The following is a 16,942-nucleotide window of genomic DNA, read 5'->3' as shown; positions in this document are numbered from 1 at the left end:
TAGTATGGGGGTGGGGTCAGAATAGAACCCTATTTCTTTTGGAGATTATCGGATAATATTTAGAGGTCGAAATGGACCAAAAACTGAAAAAATCCTGATTTTGCAGTTGCTCTACAGGTCGCAATTATGGAAATTAGCATGGAGCTAGAGCTTAATGCTGGGCAGAAGCTTTCCAATTTTGATGGTCATCGGTTAATATTTAGTGGGCGAAATAGACCATAACATTTGTGTTAAATAAAAGTAAAATTTTCGATTAAATCGCGAATATTTTTAATCCCGACGAAATAACAAATTGACGAACAGGTCAATTCTGACCGTTACGTAGATGCCGATAGTAAATATGTCGGATGTATATAGCGAAATATGTACAATGTGTATATACAAAGGAAGGGGATGTTAGCTAGAATGCTTATATCACAAGAATGGCTGTTTGGAATTTAGACTGGAGTTATTTTTAACTACCATCCCTTGCTGTAGTCTAAATTTATTTTTTCTCTGATATTTAATTTCAGAGGATATTATTTATATTTCGTTACGGACTTGTGCGGAATTGGATAATTTCGCAAAAAATGTAGATATGCCCGGCTAGCTCAGTCGGTAGAGCATGAGACTCTTAATCTCGGGGTCGTGAGTTCGAGCCCCACGTTGGGCGCAGATAATCTTTTTATTAGCATTTATTTTTAACTCAAAACGGCTGGCCTGGTTTTGACACTTCACATCATTTCGGAATCGTCCCTTGGCTGAAAAGGACAAAAATACGCCACTAAAAATGTGAGTTGTATTTTGTATATTTTCATAATTTTGAATATCGCATGCGATTTTTTTTTTAATTTGACATTTTTTATTGATGTTTACATATTTTTGTGGGGGTGGTTTTGGGTTCCCAGGCCAAATTTTTTTAGGTCAATTACATATCCTTAACCATACACAAAGGGCCTCAAATATTTTTCTCTATATTTTGCAAAATTTGCGATCGAGTTTGAATTACATATCCTTAACCATACACAAAGGGCCTCAAATATTTTTCTCTATATTTTGCAAAATTTGCGATCGAGTTTGAATTGGAAACACTCCTATGGGTTACATGTAGAATCATTTATACAAAATATGGGTCTTGTCGGCCTGCGATTTGGTATAGCCCCCATTTAAGGGCATGCCCCGATTTCAAGAATTTTTTTACATTTTAGCCATATTTAACAAATTTTGACAATTTGAGTTCTTAGTAAGAAGAAACCATACTAGCAAAAAATTATCAATATAGTCCCACGATTTGGTATTACCCTTATATGAAGATAGCTCCTGATTTCAGCTTATTCCGGGATATTGGCCAGATTTTTCAAGTAATTCGCAGAAAAATGTCAACGTAGGTCAATCCTTCGAAGTAGCGCACATATAAAATTACTTCCTGAGTTTACCTATTTTGAAGGCCATGACGTTGAACTCATGACTTCCCAGGTCCGCTGGCTGTTGCACAGTCTTATTTGTAGATTTAATTATATTCGATATAGAGATAGATCTGATATAGTTTGATCTCAGATTCTTTGTTGGTACACCAAATTCAAACAGATCGCTGTCAACGATCAATTAACAAAGGATCTACCCATTTTAAGCATTTTTAATTATCAGGCCGATTTGTTCAGTTTGGACCGTAAATGAGATTTATTTTTGGTATTTACTTATATTGATACTCATATTTACTCAAACATTTGTTTCCGGGGGATATTACTTATTTGTATTTACGGATCTCTGCGGAATTGGGTAGTGCCGCAAACGTGTTAATATGCCCGGCTAGCTCAGTCGGTAGAGCATGAGACTCTTAATCTCAGGGTCGTGGGTTCGAGCCCCACGTTGGGCGCAGACATTTTTTTGCTATACTATATAATAATTAAGGCTTTAATTATTTTTTATCATAAAATTATTAAATAATGTTATGAATAAACCGTTAAGTAATTTTTTTATATAAATTATCCTTAATTTATATAAAAATCTCCATGGCCTCAGTTTTTTCTTACACATTGTGCTATTGGAATTTTGTTTAATTAATGTCACGTGGCCCATTAGCTCAGTTGGTTAGAGCGTCGTGCTAATAACGCGAAGGTCGCGGGTTCGATCCCCTCATGGGCCAGGAAATAGTTTTTAAGACAGCACAGTCACACCATCGCTATATATGGACTTATATGAATGCCATACACAAATATGCAAACTTGGGTCCCAGTCCCCGAAATACAGCCGTTAATTTTTTATCGGAAATAAAATGGAGACCTCATTTAACCCTATCCAAGGCCAAGTTGTTAACACGGATGTAATACGACGCTGTGAAATATAATCACAACATAACATGGCAAGTTCCCCACGACGATCCTTTATACATTTTAACAATGAAATCAATTCTGCCGATTTTAATTCAATATTTGCTTAAACCCCTCTAAATATCTCAAATTAGTTGGTTACCACTGTTATATGGGGAACATACAAACACGTAGTCCTGATCTCATCATTCATATTTAACTAGTTTCGTTAAAAATATAGGTAAAACATGTTGTGTAAATTAAAATTTGGACGTGTATTCCGACATGATATGGGCCCATTAGCTCAGTTGGTTAGAGCGTCGTGCTAATAACGCGAAGGTCGCGGGTTCGATCCCCTCATGGGCCAAATATACATTTTTGATTTGTTACAACATGTAGTAGTCCTCTCTGGACATCTAAAGATTTAAGTCCATGAAGAATTAGACCTAAAAACTAGGGATTCAAGCAGCGCACTTCCACTCCCATTATAGATGAAAATATAAAAGTGTATTTTTGATCAATAACTCCTTCCCTTAATTATATAGCATATATGCTAGGGTCTTGACTATATCCACATACATACATCCATTTTTATTTTTTGAACAGGGTCGGATTTCTATAATTGGAATTGCGTAATGTTACAGGGCATCAACATGCCTGGCTAGCTCAGTCGGTACAGCATGAGACTCTTAATCTCAGGGTCGTGGGTTCGAGGCCCACGTTGGGCGCAATTTCCTTTTATTCATTTTATCCAAAGGGGGTTCATTATGTATACATTAAGTAGTAGCATTCGATATGGCAAAGTATGTATCTGTTTGTGAAAATCGCAGTAAAGCTATTACCCATGGTATTGAAAATGTCATATATCGGTCACAATATTGACTCCTAGTAACGAGATCGACCTGTTTTTTTGTTATTTTGAAGGTCATTGCATTGTGACATTAAAATTGGGAAATGTCTATAATTTTAGTTTTATTTTTTAAATGCCGTAAAGCAATTCAAGGCTATATTAGGGCCTTTATAGGTACTTTATGGAAAATTATTTAAGGTTACATGCGGGTTTAATTTTGGGGTGTTAATATATCGTTGTATCTGTCCGGCTAGCTCTGTCGGTAAATCATCAGACTCTTAATTTCAGGTTCGGTGGGTTGGAGACCCACGCTGGGCGCCACCTTTGTATGTGTCTTTTTTTCCCATGATTATATATAAACATATAATAAAATATAAAACACTACAATGTATGGCCCATTAGCTCAGTTGGTTAGAGCGTCGTGCTAATAACGCGAAGGTCGCGGGTTCGATCCCCTCATGGGCCAGAAGTGAATTTTTTCCCCGAGCCAACCCTATAAGGAAGAAATTAAGAATAAGTTGTAACCTTTAGAAGAATATTATGAGAGAAGGAAGAGGAGAACGAATATAGATTAAATGGTATATACATATAAAATGGTATATACATATAAAATCTGTAAAGATATGGGCCCATTAGCTCAGTTGGTTAGAGCGTCGTGCTAATAACGCGAAGGTCGCGGGTTCGATCCCCTCATGGGCCAGGAATCAACGTTTTAATACATAAGCGTTTTGAAAGAATGTGAATTGAAATTATTGACAAATTGTATATGTTCTTCTGATCATTCGCTTATAAATTCACAAATGATTTTATACGCAATTATGCCAAATTAAATCTTAAAAAAAGTGAAGAAGCCGGGCCGAACTTGGAATACCGTCCACCATGTGGAAGGAAATTGTAAATTTTCAAAAAAAAAAAAAAAAACAAATCCATTGAAAAATATGCTAATATAACATACCAAATGTTGGAATTGCCATTATACAGTGTTGCCCATATTCGACGGACCGATCTGGCAACGCCATAACTTTTGACAGAGATGTCACATCGCTTAATGACATACCGTGTTTGAAGCGTCAGTCCAAGCAGATTTTTACCATGAACCAATACACGCCACGCGAGCGCTCTGAAATAGTTGAAATTTACATTCAACAGAAGAAGTCAATTGTGAAAACTCAACGTGCTTTTAAAACATTAAAAAATGTGAGAAGTGCGCCTTCTAAGGCCTTCATTATTACTTAATAATAAATAAGCAAAATTGCCGTTTTTACGCCACTTAAAATTCTCAGGAGATTCAAGAAGTGCCTCTTCATGACGAAAAAGTCGCAGTTTGGTGCGGCGTTAGTGCGAAAACGGTCATTGGGCCGTTTTTCTTCCAAAATGAAAATGGCCATGCTGTTACCATCAATCAGGAGCGTTATCGCGACATGATGACCAATTTTGTGATGCCAATTATTCGTCGAAAGCGTATGAGGCAGTTCTGGTTTCAACAAGACGGCGCTCCACCGTACACAAGTCGCATAACAAAACATGGGTCCGTCGAATATGGGCAACCCTGTATTGGGGTGCAATATTTGTCATAAACCATTACGGTATTCAAATACGAAACTTGAAAGGATTCTGGTTAATAATGTCGCTAGAATCATCAAAATGCCGAATATAGGAAGGTACCGTTATATGAGGGCTATACGAAGACGTGGACCTGCTCAGGCAATTTTCTGTCATAAGATGTAGTACCCATTACGATCTTCATATTCCAAATTTGAAACATTTCCGGTAAAAAGAATAACACAAATGATTAAAATACCGAATATCTGAAGGTACAGTTGTATGGCACTGTACCAAAACCTAGACCTCTATGTTGGCAGTTCGATGCAAAGAACTTTCTTACATAATGTGTACACATTCTGTCATATTACAGCAAAAAAACTTGAATCTGTCGGTACAGTTATATGGGGGCTATTCTACAAAATAGACCTGTGAACCTATTTCCAATATCAAAACACAGACCTAAGTAAAATATTATCCACATACATTCGTTCGAAATCTAGAGGGATTTCCGCAGACGGCACATCTCTAAATCGACATAGAATTTTATGCTGATCAAGAATATATATATAGTCTGAAGTGCATACTTCGTGGTATTACAAGTGGAATGACAAACTTAATATACCCTATGGAGGAGGGAATTAAATATACTATGGTGGAGGGTATTAAAATATTAACCACACTTTTTTCTTGATATTGGTTATTAGACGATCTTCTTCTTGTTGAAATATAAATCATTTGACAAGCATTTATCTAAACTGTAAACTTTATTGTCTAAGTTTATCATTATCCTTAAGAAATTCTGAATATTTTTAAAGAGTCTACTTTTCACAAGTTTTGTTTCAAAAAGAAGAAGAATGTTTCCCTGCCTATCCTAATATTTGTTCAGATAATATTTCAAAATTGTCACAGATAACGCCTTGATAATTAACCCATTATATGCCCGGCTAGCTCAGTCGGTAGAGCATGAGACTCTTAATCTCAGGGTCGTGGGTTCGAGCCCCACGTTGGGCGCAGTACATTTTTATTACTATATTTTTTTTTTCTAATAAATACTAAAAACATTTTCGGATTGTGTATTACACATGGCCCATTAGCTCAGTTGGTTAGAGCGTCGTGCTAATAACGCGAAGGTCGCGGGTTCGATCCCCTCATGGGCCAGGAATTAGTTTTTAGTTCTCTCAATGAGATTAGATAAAATATAAATTCCTCTAACCTGGAGAAATTTACAACTCGTTGTGTTAATTACGATTTTCACAGAGTGAGTAATCTCTTGCACAGGCTCATTAAAATCCATTGGTATTGGAAAAACGTAGGAGGTGTATTCCTGCGAATCGGAAGAAATTGCATCAAATTAAGAATTTTGACATTTCTTGAATATATATGGTGACTTGTGCTGAATAAATATTGTTACTATAGAGTTCATATTACAGATTTGGAGTGGGACAATAGCTATCAATATTTGAACCGATTTTTATACCCTCCACCATACTATGGAGGGTATATTAATTTTGTCATTCCGTTTGTTACTCCTCGAAATACTCATGTCAGACCCAACAAAGTATATATATTCTTGATCAGCGTAAAATTCTAAGACGATTTAGCCATGTTCGTCTGTCTGTTGTAATCATGCTTTCTTTCGAACGAATTGAGATAGCAGGCTAAACTTTTGCACACATGTTTATTTTGCCAGTAGGCAGGGAGGTCCACGTTTTAATATAGCCCCATATAACGGTACCTCCCGATATTCGACATTTTAATGATTTTATCGACATTATTTACCGGAATTGTTTCAAATTTGGTATTTGAAGTTCCAAAGGGATACTACAGCCAAGGACACAAAATTGTCTGTGCAGGTCCACGTCTTCGTATAGCCCCCATATAACGGTACCTTCCGATATTCGGCATTTTGATGATTTTAGCGACATTATACACCAGAATTGTTTCAAATTTGGTATTTGATGTTTTTAATGGGTACAACAGCCTATGACAAAAAATTTTGTATGCAGGTCTGAGTCTTCCTATAGCCCCCATATAACGGTAGCTTCGGTATTTTGACGATTTCAGGAACTTTATTCACCGGGATCATTTCAAATTTCGTGATGGAAGATCCTGATGGGCACTACAACCTATGGCAAAAAATTTCGTATGCAGGCCAACGTCTTCGTATAACCCCATATAACGGTACCTCCCGATATTCGGTATTTTCATGATTTTAGCGACATTAAATACCGGAATTATTTCGAATTTCGTATTTGAAATTCGTAATGGGTACTACAGCCCCCGTATATTTGCCTATTTTATACTTAGCATGGCAACCCTAAAACCTAATGCGGTTTTCATTTAGGTGGTAGTTTTTGGAATTTCTTAAAAATTTTCAATTTCCTTCGAAATGGTGGAGGGTATTAAAAGTTCGGCCCGGCCGAACTTAGCCTATTTTTTACTTGTTTATACGTACTTCTAGATTTAATTCAACACTGTGTGCTGAAATCAAGAAGTAATTTTCATACAAAAACGGACGATCATGGAGGTATCGATATAGACAGAGATTCTTTGAAGATCACATAGCTTAATTACTCCAAAAAAGGAGTTAGCAATTTCTACGTATTTTATTTCATGTCTGTCGAATTTTCATGTTGATATCTGTAGAATTCAAAGAGTTAAATCTTCATATCCTTGGGGTTTGACATAAATTAAGACCACATCATATTCAGTTAGAGCAGCACTTTAACCCGTGATTGATCTCACTCCAAAGTATTGTGTAAAAATCTTCCTTATTTGGAATGTCAAATTTCAATCGATAACTTAAAATGCGTTTTTCTCGCTCTAGAATGACGATTTATCCATTCCTTCTCCTTTTTTAGTTACAAATATTAAAAAATGAGCTTGGGATAAAGCCATTAAAATTCCAAAAAGTGCAAGAACTTACACCGCAACAGAAAGATAATAGACTCAAAAGAGCTACAGAGTTGCTTCGCTTGATCGAAAGTGGTGAACTGCCGAATTTAGGTTTCTCCGATGAGAAAACATTCGTTGTCCAGCAGTTTGTAAACAAACAAAATGATGGTGTTTAGTTGCCAAAGAGGTCAGCTGAAAGTGCACCTTCGGTTGGCCCCAGAACTCAAGCGCCGGCCATGGTGATGGTGTGGGTCGCCATAAAAGCCGATGGTCGGAGAGCGATTTAATCGACTGTGGCATCAGAATAAACGCCGAATATAATCGCGAAATATTCTGGAGGGTGTATTAAAGCCTTGGGCACGCAAACATTTTGGCCGCAGACCTTTGACATCGGACTAAGCACGCGCCACCGAAGAATGGTTACAAAATGAGGTTTCTCGCCCCATTTCCAGCGCACAATGGCCACCAAAATCTCCGGATACCAATCCGTTGGACTATTGTGTCTGGAGTATTTTGGAAAGCAATGTTGGCACTAAAAAATACCAAAGTGTCGATCACGTCAAGGAAGAGCTTCGTCGGGAATGGGGTAAAATACCGGAGAGCGACATTCGGGTAGCGTGTGACTGTTTCATTGGCCGTTCGAAAGCCACAATTCGTGCCAAAGGTGACCAATTCGAACAAATCTAAACTTATTCTACAATGTTATGCTATTTCCGACATTTTTTGTTTTCATTCAATAAAATTAAAAAAAATGTAAAAATCATGGTGTTTGACTTTGTTGCAGTTTTTTTATATCACCCTGAATTTTCAGGGCTCAAAATATAAAGTACATTGAAAATATGATATAATTTTTTACACTGCGGGAATAACACCAGAGTTTGTGGCTATACATATGCCCGGCTAGCTCAGTCGGTAGAGCATGAGACTCTTAATCTCGAGCCCCACGTTGGGCGCAGTATCTTTTTGTGTCTGTTTGTTGGTAAGAATATCTTGGTGGAAACGTAGCGTGACTAATTTTGACTTTTAATGAGACCTATGACATTATTGTTAGGAAAAATAAAAATTTAGCTTGGCCCATGAGGGGATCGAACCCGCGACCTTCGCGTTATTAGCACGACCCTCTAACCAACTGAGCTAATGGGCCTGAATATCAGCGCTAGAAAAATACAAAATTTATTTTTAGAAATTAGAATAACGCGCTTTTTTAGAATAGGATCATATGGCCATTACATACAAACATACATACCTGTGGCATTTGAGGCAGGTAGTAAATGAAGTGTTTATTAATATAATTACGACGAAGAGTGCTAAACTGATTGGTTTACATTTTCAAATCAACAATACCAACCTAATGCCATGAAAATAAACTGGAGATCGACAAGGTACATACATATTCTACAGACACACATGACAAGGAAAATGCCAATATAGGGGCGAAAACTGGCCACTTCATTGTACCCCCTACTACAAGGTGGTCAGGGTATTATGTCTTTGTACATTTGTTTGTAACAGGCAAAAGGAAACGACATAGACCCATAGTTCCTTTGGATGATCTGCATAGAATCACATTCTGAGTCGATTTATGCATGTCCGTCCGTCCGTTTGTCCATGTATTTTTGTAAACAAAGTACAGTTCGCCTTCATTGCCCGATCCAGATGAAATTTTGCACAAATCATTTGTTTGGCCCAAGGACGAACCCTATTGAAATTGGAGATAATTTAGATATAGCTCCCATATATATCTTCGTCCGATTTGCCTTTTATTGTGCACCAAACGTGTAATATCAGCCCGAACAGTATGGAATTTTGCACATACAACCAAATTAGGCCTGAAAATAAGTATGCCAAATTTGATCGAAATCGGTTCAGATATAGCTATAGCTCCCATATATATTGTTCATCCGATTTGTTATTTTTGTCCTCCGCAGCCGTAATATGCACTCTATAACAACAATATTTGGGGAAATATATCAAATACAGCCCAGAAATACATTTGCCAAATTTTATCGAGATCGGTTCAGATTTGGATATAGCTCCCATATATAACTTCGTCCGATTTACCTTATATTGTGCACCAAATGTCTAATATCTGTCCAAATGGGATGGAATTTGGCTCTTAGGACCGAATTGAGTCTAGAAGCTAGTATGTCAAATTTGGTGAAGATCGGTTCAGATATAGCTATAGCTCCCATATATACTGTTCATCCGATTTGTTATTTTTGTCCTCCGCAGCCGTAATATGCACTCTATAACAACAATATTCAGGGAAATATATCAAATACAGCCCAGAAATACATTTGCCAAATTTTATGGAGATCGGTTCAGATTTGGATATAGCTCCCATATATAACTTCGTCCGATTTACCTTATATTGTGCACCAAACGTCTAATATTTGTCCAAATGGGATGGAATTTGGCACTCAGGACCGAATTGAGTCTAGAAGCTAGTATGTTAAATTTGGTGAAGATCGGTTTAGATATAGCTATAGCTCCCATATATATTGTTCATCCGATTTGTTATTTTTGTCCTCCGCAGCCGTAATATGCACTCTGTAACAACAATATTTGGGGAAATATATCAAATACAGCCCTGAAATACATTTGCCAAATTTTATCGAGATCGGTTCAGATTTGGATATAGCTCTCATATATAACCTCGTCCGATTTACTTTATATTCTGCACCAAACGTCTAATATTTGTCAAATGGGATGAAATTTGGCACGTAGGACCGAATTTAGTCTAGAAGCTTGTATGTCAAATTTGGTGAAGATCGGTTCAGATATAGCTATAGCTCCCATATATACTGTTCATCCGATTTGTTATTTTTGTCCTCCGCAGCCGTAATATGCACTCCGTAACAACGATATTCAGGGAAATATATCAAATACAGCTCAGAAATATCTCTGCAAAATTTTATCGAGATCGGTTCCGATTTGGATATAGCTCCCATATATATATTTATCCGATTTCAAATTAATTGTGCACCAAATGGGCAATACAAGTCCGAATTTAAAAGATACAATTGCTTCGGCATATTTAGTCCTTTGAACTTTAATATTTATAATTATAATCATGGCATTTATGATTGAATTCTCCCATAAAAACTTTTAATTGTTATACGGAGCTCTACTAAATTAGCAAGTGGTGTAGGGTATCATAAAGTCGGCCCCGCCCTACTTTAAGACTTTCTTTACTGGTTTTTGGTTAGGAAAATTAATAAAAGACCATTAATCAAAAATAAATACTATTAATTATTAAACTTCTCTTAGAATAAACAAAAAAATCTGAGCAAAATACCCCACAGGTTTTTAAAATAGTGACGAACCATTTTAATATCCAATTTTCTACCCCAATTTTTTACTTATATCAAAAAATTTATTATTCGTTCGGTTAACAACTATACTTTTGATCGATATTACCGAAATTTACCAGTTCTGTTGTTATTGTAGGTGTAAAATATTTTACACGCTCAAAAAAAATTCCTGCGCCCAACGTGGGGCTCGAACCCACGACCCTGAGATTAAGAGTCTCATGCTCTACCGACTGAGCTAGCCGGGCATATAGCGAGCTACGGCACAGTAGAACCTTCGACGCGCTAGCAGACAAGACGTCACAGCGTGTTGCTTATGCCAGGCAATGTCGTGAGAATGACCACCACGTGCTGTTAGTTTTCATTCTTAGATTAAGAACAACAACAAATAACAATAACAAATGAGTGAACGAATGAGGAAATACGGAAAGAGAAGATAATATTCTAATTCTATAAATAGTGAAGAATTCAATCTACAAAAAATATATGAGCTCTTGCTACTTATTGCGAATATAAATATGGACATGTGTATATACACTTGTATGTCTGTACACATAACATATAGTAGTGTTCTTTTAAAGTTTTTGAGTAATGTAATCAACATTTCAGTAGATCGGAACACATTTGATTGACATAACATTTCTTTTGTTTAGTTTGATAAATTATTTTTTCCGATTTTTTTCAATTTCTTCATATCTGGTGATAAAATGTTGTTTTTTTCGTTTGTGATAATGAAATGGTTCGGCCTCAAGCATTTTTAAGTAAAATCCCCTTAAGAAATGAATAATGTGTGGCGGGATCGACTCTAGCAGAGTACGGGACGTTTTATACCCTCAGCCATATGGCTATCGAGGGGATATATCATTTGATACCGCCAAAACGTGCCTAATCGAAGTGACGGTATTAGACTTCAGGTCTCTTTGGACCAAATCAGTTTCAGGACATTTCGAGTCGATCTAGCGATGTCCTTCTGTCCGTCTGTATACAATTTGGTCCAAACATGGTACGTCGTAATATTATTGTCAAACTTAGATCGAGTTCGAAGATGGGCAATATCGGTACACTCCTTCTGATACCTCCCCCACAAAATATAAGCGTCTTCAAAGAAAACAAGTAAAAAAGCTATAAGTTCGGTCGGGTCGAACTTAGAATAACCTCCACCATTTGGTACAAATTTGTCATTTTTCAAAAAATTAAAATCCATCAAAAATTCTGTTAAAATCTTAAAAATACCGAATTCAGCCGTATATTAGGGTCTATACGACGACGTGGACCTGCATACGCAACTTTTGTCATAAGCGTGCACAGACAATTTTCTGGCATAGGCTGTAGTATTCATTACGAACTTCAAATGCGAAATTTGAATCAATTCCGGTAAATAATGTCGCCACAATCATCAAAATACCGAATATCAGGGGGTACCGTTATAAACGGGCTATACGAAGCCGTGAACCTGCAAAAACAAGTTTATGTCACAGGCTGTAGTATTCATTGCGAACTTCAAATACTAAATTTGAAATAGTTGCGGTAAATATTGTCGCTAAAATCATCAAAATACCGAATATCGGGAGGTACCGTTATATGGGGACTATACAAAGACGTGGACCTACATGGCCCATTTTCTGTCTTATGCTGTAGTATCCATTTCGAACTTCGAGTACCAAATTTGAAACAATTCCGGTAAATAATTTCGCTAAAATTATCAAAATACCGAATATCGGGAGCTACCTTTATATGGGGGCTATGCGAAGGCGTGGACCTACATGGACCATTTTCAATACCAAAAGTCCTGCAGACATAATAAATTTTTATCAACTTACTTCATTTCGTTCGGAAGCTAGAGGGACAGACGGACGGACATTGTTAAATCGACATAGTATTTTATGCTGATCAAGAATATATATACTTTGTGGGGTCTAAAAAGTATATTTCGAGGTGTTACAAACGGAATGACAAACTTAAGTGGAGGGTATAATAATTGCTATAGTGAAGGGTATAATAATTGCTGAAAGGATAATCCGATTTTGCTCCAACTTCGCAAATCCTAATATTTGCATCACTGCTATGTTGTCAGGTGTGAATGTGGACAATATCGGTCAACTCCATCCAGTACCTCCCCCACAAAGGGTCAACATTTTGAATAACTATAACTATTATAAAATGTGAAGTACGTGGCCGATTATCTTCAAAATACAAACAACACAATATTTTTATTAGCTCAAGGTCTGGTGTAAAGATGGAATATATCGGTCCACCCCTTCTGGCACCTCCTCCACAAAGGGTCAACATTTTGAATATTCATGATCATTCACATCTCAATATTTCTAGATGTAGATAAAGATGGAGCTATTATAAAGATGGTTGGGATCGAACCATTCCTTCCCCACCAAGGGTCACAGTTTTGAATAACCAAAAACGATTATGAAATTCGAACATCCCATTATGTCTACTTACACTACATCTGCTGTGAAGATTGGATATATCGGACCGCTCCTTCTGGTATTCCCTCACAAAGGGTCAACATTTTTAATACCCATGAAGCTCATTAAACAGGAAATTAACATCCGATTCTATTTAGACTTGGTACATCTTAATATTTCCATCAGCACAACATCTGTTATAAAGAGATCGGACCATTTCTTCTGGTACCTCCCCTACATAGCTTTCAAGATCTTGAAAAAAAAAAAAACGCTGAAAGAAAGCGAAAATTTCACACATCCAAATAACTAACGCAAGATCTGTTGTGAAGATGATATATATCTTCGAGTCCCATCTGGTACCTAACCCACAAAGAGTTACAATTTCCTTAAAATTTTGCACATGCTTAACATATTGGCCAACTGCTTCGAAACCTCCCCCATAAAGGGTCAACAGTTTGAATAATCATATATCAAGGCTGGGGGCATACATCTGTCGGCAAAACCGACTGATACTATTTTCCTTGGTTTCCAGATATTTTAAAATACATTCGCTCTTCATCATAACCACCCAACGAATACCCAAATCAATGCTAAACCATTGTTTGCAATTTTTATGATTCATAAGCTGGAGGAGCAAGTCTTTTCAACTCAGATTATAGATTACCAAGTTCCTTCACATTTCCAAACTAAAAATTATACTTGGCCCATGAGGGGATCGAACCCGCGACCTTCGCGTTATTAGCACGACGCTCTAACCAACTGAGCTAATGGGCCACGTGTCAGGAAATTGGAAAGTTCTATTGGAAAGATGGTGTCAGTAAATATTAGCAAATATTAATATTCGAAATGTCCCAAGATTTTAAATTTGTTTTTGTTATTTTGATTATTTATTCAACTTCAAAGGCTCATATAACTCAGAATGTAGCGTAGAAGCGATATCTAAATACATACGACACTGAAGTCATCGTAAAAAAATACAATTTTCTAGAACTACACGATATATGTATGTATCTCATGTATGGATATTTCCCAACAACACAATTTTTCAAACACACACACACTTTGGTTTTTCAGATTAACGAACGTTTTCCAGCAATTCCCCTTAGTCATTGATATCAATACACCAACGTCATACACACTGTTTGAACGAATCTGTAACTTGTATGAGTTGTAACAAAATGTATTTAATATTGTGTCAAATAGATGGCGCCACATATACTAAATTCAGTTTTCAGAATACGAGATGATATGGGACTTAAGGTGAAGAAGACCGGAAAGACGTAGGGAACGAAGTTTTTTATTGTCTGCCTATATAATAGCAATTTTACGTTGGGAGTAAGACTGTCGCGCATTTCCATCAGCCCTTGGTAGCTGATGAATATTTTTTTGCACTCTATCTGAAGTCGATTTTTTTAGGAAAAATTACCCCCTACATATTTTTGCTACCCTTCATTTCTACCATATTTAGTGAAACTTAAAAGATCAATTGGTAGTTCGTTAAAATTGGCAAAACAGTATTTCTTTCTTGACTGAACATAAATCTAGGACATTATGCTCCCACTTCACCAGCCCTTTTTTCAGCCCTTATTAGCTGAAGGATATCTTTTTTCTCCAGCTGAAATAAAGTCTATATGCCCTTTAAAGTCAATTTTTTTATAAAAAATACTCCTCTACGACATTTAGTCCAATTTGTAAGATGGGTCTGTGGTTTGTTAATCTTGTCGCGATATCATAGTGGGCCAGATAATAGAGTCGCCTCTTAATTCCATCCTGATTTGTTATTATTCCTCTTATATTAGACGGAAAAGGCACAGGTTCGTATTATCGCGCATTTGCATTAGCCCTTGTTAGCTGAAGAATAACTTTTTGTTCTAGCCAGGCTATAGTCTATATATCCTTTGAAGTAAAATATTTTTTATAAAACATAACCGCACATATTTTATATTCACCTCCACGATATTTAATCCTTTGCCGGGATGCCATAGATTGGCAGGTTATAGAACCGCCTGTAAGTTCCATCCTGATTATATATTATTCCTCTCATGCCTAAACATAAAGTGCGGATATTATGATACCATTCCCATAGCCTTTTCATCTGTAAGCACTTTAAAGTCAATTCTTTTATGAAAAATTACTCCACAATTTTCATATTCCTCTGAATTTCCACGACATTAAACCAACTTGTAAAATTTGTCGGTGGAGTGTTAAACTTGGGATAGGTGGGCAGATTAAGAGGCGTCTTTCCATGCTGATTAAATATTATTCCTCTCATGCCTAAATATAAAGGATATTATAAACCCATTCCCATAGATTTTCATCCACGATAGTTCGGTTTATCTGTCGCGCATTTACATCTGCTCTTGGTACCTAAAGAATAACTTTTTGTTTAATCCAAACTTGTAAGGTTGTTCAGTGGGTCATTAATCTTGCCGGGATGCCATAGATGAGCGGACTTATACTTCCATCCTGATTAAATATTATTCTTCTCATGCCTGAACATAAAGTCAGGATATTATGATCCCCACTTCCATGACTATTGCATCCGGCTGGATGAGATGCCAAATATAAACGGGTAAACGCGAAGGAAACGATAGTTCGTATAATCTGCATATATAATAGCAATGCTACATTGGGATTTAGACCATCGCGCATTTGCAACAACCATTTGTAGCTATAGAATATATGTTTTGCTCTAGCTGAGATATTCTGTAAGCCCTCTAAAGTCAATTCTTTGATGAAAAATGGCTCCACATACTTCATTTTCCGCTTAATTTCCACGACATTTAATCCAACTAGTAAGATCTGTCGGTGGATCGTTAAACTTGGCATAGATGGACAGATTAAGAGCCTCCTGTTAGTTCCATGCTGATTAAATATTATTCCTCTCATACCTAAACATAAAGCCAGGATATTGCGATCCCATTCCCATAGATTTTTCATCCGAATGGATGGTATGCCAAATTAGACGGAAAATGCGCAGACAGTAAAATGTTTAATAAAAACATAACCCCATATATTTTGTATTGCCCTTCATCACCGACTAATAGTTCCGGCCTCACAAAGTATTTTTTTCTCTCATACTCAAAAATAAAGCTAGAATCTAGAACATTATGTTCCTACTTTCTTATCATTTTCATCTGGTTGGACAACATAAAATTTATCACCCGTCATTATAGTAGAAATGTTACATCGAAAATAATACTGTCGCGCATTTTCATCAGCTCTTGGTAGCCGAATAATATTTTTTTACCCGAATAAAGTCTATATATACCTTTGAGGTCAAACTACTTATGCAGTATAGTCCTTCATATTTTATTCTTTTCTTCATTTTCGTGATATGGAGCTAATTTGTAAAACAATGTGTCGCAAAACTTGACCGGATACCATATATTGGGCGGATTAGAGTACCTCTGATTAAATGAGAGGAATATAAATAATATTCCTCTCATAGCCTTTTTTCTGGCTGCACAAAATATATAATAGCAACGTTACATCGGCAGTAAGACTTCGCGAATTGCCTTCAGCCCTTGGTAGCTGAAGAATGTTCATTTTTGCTCTAGCCGCGATAAAGTCTTTATGGCTTTTGAAGTCAAATATCGTATGAAACAAACTCCCGCAAGTTTTAATCTATCC

General features: G+C 36.6%; 12 non-coding genes across 12 annotated transcripts; 9 read left to right on the top strand and 3 right to left on the bottom strand.

Annotated features, from left to right (window-relative positions):
• The first annotated feature begins 579 nt into the window (after positions 1-579).
• TRNAK-CUU (transfer RNA lysine (anticodon CUU)) lies at positions 580-652 on the top strand. Its single transcript has one exon. It is a non-coding gene; the product is annotated as a tRNA-Lys (tRNA).
• A 1,130-nt stretch (positions 653-1,782) lies between these two features.
• On the top strand, positions 1,783-1,855 carry TRNAK-CUU (transfer RNA lysine (anticodon CUU)). The gene has a single exon. It is a non-coding gene; the product is annotated as a tRNA-Lys (tRNA).
• Positions 1,856-2,051: 196 nt separating this feature from the next.
• Positions 2,052-2,125, top strand: TRNAI-AAU (transfer RNA isoleucine (anticodon AAU)). Its single transcript has one exon. It is a non-coding gene; the product is annotated as a tRNA-Ile (tRNA).
• Positions 2,126-2,581: 456 nt separating this feature from the next.
• TRNAI-AAU (transfer RNA isoleucine (anticodon AAU)) lies at positions 2,582-2,655 on the top strand. The gene has a single exon. It is a non-coding gene; the product is annotated as a tRNA-Ile (tRNA).
• A 288-nt stretch (positions 2,656-2,943) lies between these two features.
• TRNAK-CUU (transfer RNA lysine (anticodon CUU)) lies at positions 2,944-3,016 on the top strand. The gene has a single exon. It is a non-coding gene; the product is annotated as a tRNA-Lys (tRNA).
• A 514-nt stretch (positions 3,017-3,530) lies between these two features.
• Positions 3,531-3,604, top strand: TRNAI-AAU (transfer RNA isoleucine (anticodon AAU)). The gene has a single exon. It is a non-coding gene; the product is annotated as a tRNA-Ile (tRNA).
• Positions 3,605-3,764: 160 nt separating this feature from the next.
• On the top strand, positions 3,765-3,838 carry TRNAI-AAU (transfer RNA isoleucine (anticodon AAU)). Its single transcript has one exon. It is a non-coding gene; the product is annotated as a tRNA-Ile (tRNA).
• A 1,783-nt stretch (positions 3,839-5,621) lies between these two features.
• Positions 5,622-5,694, top strand: TRNAK-CUU (transfer RNA lysine (anticodon CUU)). Its single transcript has one exon. It is a non-coding gene; the product is annotated as a tRNA-Lys (tRNA).
• Positions 5,695-5,767: 73 nt separating this feature from the next.
• TRNAI-AAU (transfer RNA isoleucine (anticodon AAU)) lies at positions 5,768-5,841 on the top strand. Its single transcript has one exon. It is a non-coding gene; the product is annotated as a tRNA-Ile (tRNA).
• A 2,807-nt stretch (positions 5,842-8,648) lies between these two features.
• TRNAI-AAU (transfer RNA isoleucine (anticodon AAU)) lies at positions 8,649-8,722 on the bottom strand. The gene has a single exon. It is a non-coding gene; the product is annotated as a tRNA-Ile (tRNA).
• A 2,342-nt stretch (positions 8,723-11,064) lies between these two features.
• Positions 11,065-11,137, bottom strand: TRNAK-CUU (transfer RNA lysine (anticodon CUU)). The gene has a single exon. It is a non-coding gene; the product is annotated as a tRNA-Lys (tRNA).
• Positions 11,138-14,009: 2,872 nt separating this feature from the next.
• Positions 14,010-14,083, bottom strand: TRNAI-AAU (transfer RNA isoleucine (anticodon AAU)). Its single transcript has one exon. It is a non-coding gene; the product is annotated as a tRNA-Ile (tRNA).
• Between the last annotated feature and the right edge of the window lie 2,859 nt (positions 14,084-16,942).

The sequence above is a fragment of the Musca domestica genome, unplaced genomic scaffold (genome assembly GCF_030504385.1).
Source record: "Musca domestica strain aabys unplaced genomic scaffold, Musca_domestica.polishedcontigs.V.1.1 18, whole genome shotgun sequence".
NCBI lineage: Eukaryota > Metazoa > Arthropoda > Insecta > Diptera > Muscidae > Musca > Musca domestica.
The sequence above is the reverse complement of the archived record's forward strand: the minus strand, read 5'-3'. Positions and strand labels throughout refer to the sequence as shown.